Source organism: Delphinus delphis, chromosome 3 (genome assembly GCF_949987515.2).
Source record: "Delphinus delphis chromosome 3, mDelDel1.2, whole genome shotgun sequence".
Lineage (NCBI taxonomy): Eukaryota > Metazoa > Chordata > Mammalia > Artiodactyla > Delphinidae > Delphinus > Delphinus delphis.
The window spans coordinates 84,995,114-84,999,410 of record NC_082685.1 but is presented as its reverse complement, the minus strand read 5'-3'; the positions used below and the strand labels follow the sequence as shown (position 1 = coordinate 84,999,410).

Below are 4,297 nucleotides of genomic sequence, written 5' to 3'. Positions count from 1 at the left end.
AGCTCTCCCATGGAAAATGTGTATGCCTTGTTAAGAAAAGGATCTAATTGCAAAAGCTTATTCTATCAACAATTTCGGTGTCTTTTTTTTTTTTTTTTGTATAAAAAACCTGCATCGTCTTTATTTTGCATACTTTAATTTCAGAACAAAACAAACAAAAAAACACAATACGCAACATTCAAACCCCATGTCAAATGTGGAAAGGGATAGGGCTTGAGGCCCTTATATCCTGCTTTAGACAGAAGGACAGAAATAAAATCACTAGACATCAGCAGAAGGAACCAACTAGGCCAAGGCCACTGGGGCTGCTGCTGGGGGAGCCATGGGGACACTATACAGAGGGAACAAAGTCTGCAGGTAGAAATTCCTAATCTACTTCTTCCATGCAAGAGGCATCCTCATCACCCTCAAGGTGGCGGCGGATCTCATCAGGAACAGCAGTACTGGGCTCCTCTGCTGTCACTTCATCTTCATCAATGCCCAAGCCTAGCTTGATCATGCGGTAGATGCTGTTGGAGTGGGTCTGGGGATCCTCAAGCGAGAAGCCGAAAGAGAGCAGTGCAGTTTCAAACAGCAGCACCACCAGGTCCTTGACGGCCTTGTCATTCTTGTCTGCCTCTGCTTTCTGCTGCAGGGTCTCCACAATGCAGGGGTCAGGATTGATCTCCAGGTGCTTTTTGGCCATCATGTAGCCCATGGTCGAGTTGTCCTGAAGTGCCTGGGCTTTCATGATGCTCTCCATGTTGGCAGTCCAGCCGTAGGTGCTCGTCACGATACAGCAGGTTGAAGACACAAGCCTATTGGAGATTGTCACCTTCTTCACCTTCTTATCCAAGATCTCTTTCATGAATTTGCAGAGGTTCTCAAACTTGGCCTTGTTCTCCTCCATCTTCTTCTTCTCCTCCTCATCCTCAGGAAGCTCCAGGCCCTCCTTGGTAACCGAGACCAGACTCTTCCCATCAAATTCCTTGAGCTGCTGCACACATTACTCATCGATCGGCTCTGTCATGTACACCACCTCGAAGCCCTGCTTCCGCATTCACTCTACAAATGCAGAGTTGGCAACCTGCTCTTTGCTCTCACCAGTGATGTAATAGATGGACTTCTGGGTCTCCTTCATGCGAGACACGTATTCTGAGAGAGAAGTCATCTCATCTCCAGACTGGGAGATGTGATAGCGCAGCAGCTCAGAAAGGTGTCGCCAGTTAGTGGAGTCCTCATGGATTCCAAGCTTTAGATTTTTAGAGAACGCCTCATGGAATTTCTTGTAGTTCTCCTTGTCTTCTGCCAGCTCCGAGAAGAGCTCAAGGCACTTCTTAACAATGTTTTTACGAATGACCTTCAAGATTTTGCTCTGCTGGAGCATTTCTTGGGAGGTGTTCAGGGGAAGGTCTTCAAAATCAACCACACCACAGATGAAGTTGAGATATTCTGGTATTAGCTCATCACAGCTGTCCATGATGAACACATGGCAGACATAGAGTTTGATGTTGTTCTTTTTCTTTTTGTTCTCAAAGAGGTCAAAAGTAGCCCGACGAGGGATGAACAGCAATGCTCTGAATTCCAACTGACCTTCTACAGAGAAGTGCTTCACTGCCAAGTGAACTTCCCAGTCATTTGTAAGGCTCTTACAAAACTCTCCATATTCTTCCTGGGTGATGCCATCAGGGTTTCTGGTCCAAATGGGCTTGGTCTTGTCCAGTTCTTCCTGATCAATATATTTCTCCTTGATCTTCTTTGTCTTCTTTTTCTTATCCTTGCCACTATCATCCTCCTCATCTGAGCCCACATCTTCAATCTTAGGCTTCTCCTCATCATCTTTATCTTCCTCGTCTTTCTCACCTTTCTCTTCCTCTGCCTCATCATCACTGATTTCCTTCTCACTTTCCTTCTCCAGATAGAGTGTGATGGGATAACCTATGAACTGTGAGTGCTTCTTCACCACTTCTTTGACCTGCCTTTCTTCTAAGTACTCTGTCTGGTCTTCCTTAAGGTGGAGAATCACTTTGGTACCCCACCCAAGGGGCTAACCATGGTCAGCACGTACAGTAAAGGAACCCCAGCAGAAGACTCCCAGGCATACTGTCCATCATCATTTTGCTTTGTGATCACAACCACCTTCTCTGCCACTAGGTAGGCAGACTAGAAGCCAACACCAAATTGCCCAATCATGGAAATGTCCGCACCAGCCTGAAGAGCCTCCATAAATGCTTTAGTACCAGACGTGACAATGGTTCCCAAATTATTTACAAGATCAGCTTTGGTCATGCCAAAGCCTGTGTCTACCAGAGTCAGGGTGCGCTCCTGGGGGTTAGGAATGATGTCAATTTTCAGCTCTTTACCACTGTCCAATTTGGAAGGGTCTGTCAGGCTCTCGTAGCAAATCTTGTCCAAGGCATCAGAAACATTACTGATCAACTCCCGAAGGAAAATTTCCTTGTTGGAATAGAAGGTATTGATAATAAGAGACATGAGTTGGGCAATTTCTGCCTGGAAAGCAAAAGTCTCCACCTCCTCCTCTCCATGGTGTACTTCCTCAGGCATCTTAAAGAATAAGAATCGCAGATACTAGAGAGCTGAGCAGGCAAGGACTTACTCAACCTCACTCGCCACAACAGAGGTGGACGGGGGTGACTCAAGAGCTCGGGTGTCTTTTTGACATTAATTATTCCATTAAATTTTTTCAAACCAATTTTTCAATAAGCAATACATGCACATAGAGTTTTAAGAGTTATAAAAATTACATACAGTGAAAAGTAAGCCTCCTTCTTACTCATCTTTAGGGCAACCACTGATACTAACATTCTTTGTATCCTGCTAGAGATATCCTATGCATATATACACACATAAAAAGTCCATCCACTTTTATATACAAACTTCAGCATAATATATTTACATATTTACACCTTGCCTTTTCATATAACAATATACCTTGGAGATCTCTATATTTAGCTATTTTATTGGCTTTTATGGTGGTATAATATTCTATTACAATTCTTAAATACACAAAGGACCTATGACTTTTTAAAACATATTTAAAATGAAAAAACATTGCCTTTCCTGGTAATCAGAATACATGGTGGTTTATTTTTCTATTCTTATTTCGAGTATTTTTGTGCAAGAACCTCAATGGAACATGTTTTCTTATGCAAATGGCACACAAATAGAATGTGGTTTCCAGCACTGACACTTTTAGGGAAGTGACTTTGATGTGTTATTTAAACTCTCTGAATATGAGTTTTTTCATTCATAAAATGGGTAGTACATCTCAAAGGATTGTTGGGAAAATTAAATAAACTAGTAAGTATGACACACTTTAGCTCATTATGTGGCACATAGTGCTGTATCTAGAACATTTACATTTATCTGTATATCTATACCTGTATCTATGTTTACACCTATACATGTCTATGTCATGTCTACAAGAATGCCCATATCTTTACTGTATGGAATTGAAATTAAGATGACTGCCTCATCTGTAACCACCCCCATGACTCTCTATCCTTTTTCTATTCTCTATTTTTCTTCATAGCACTTATTGACATGAGTGATGTAGCACACGTGACATTATATTATATATTTACCTACTATCTGTCTGTTTCCACTAGAATATAAGTTCCACGGGAGCAAAGACCTTATCTATTTTATTTACCACTGTGTCCTACAGAGTCTAGAATTGTGCCTGAAACACATAATAGGTACTCAATAAATATTTGCTGAATGAACGAATAAATTTTATAAATATTTGTTCATTATCTATATTAAATCATACATTGAGCTTGACTCTTACAATTAAAGTTTACATTGAATATTCAGTTTTTATCCTATTAAATATGGTGCATGCTATGTGATAGAATCTTAGAAAAAAAGCAATATGATGTGCATTATCATAACTTCTTGTCAAATAGATAAAATAATTAGTATTGCTAGAATCAGACTGCAGCAGGTGAAGGGGATCTGAGTGATCATGGGTCCAGGTTCCTCAATTCACAGATATAGAGAATTTAGCCAGAGGGGTAAAACTTGAATTTAAAAAAAATGAGTTTTCCCGACTCAGGTACCTTCTACCACATTAATTTGCCTCTCAAGCACCTATTCTGTGTTCAATACTCTACAAACCACTGTGGGAATCTAGGGGTATAAAACAAGGTCTCTGTCCTCAGGGACCTTATTTGAAAACGTAAGTCTATCACACGTGAACTATTAGAGAAGACCAGGAGATAACACAGTTCTAAAGACCAAAATATGCAGTAAAATAATTCAGAGATAGTCAAGGAAAGGCATCATGGGAGCCACA

At 40.9% G+C, this 4,297-nt stretch overlaps 1 pseudogene; it reads right to left on the bottom strand.

Moving 5' to 3' along the window:
• Positions 1-225: 225 nt before the first annotated feature.
• LOC132422150 (heat shock protein HSP 90-beta pseudogene) lies at positions 226-2,587 on the bottom strand (annotated as a pseudogene).
• Between the last annotated feature and the right edge of the window lie 1,710 nt (positions 2,588-4,297).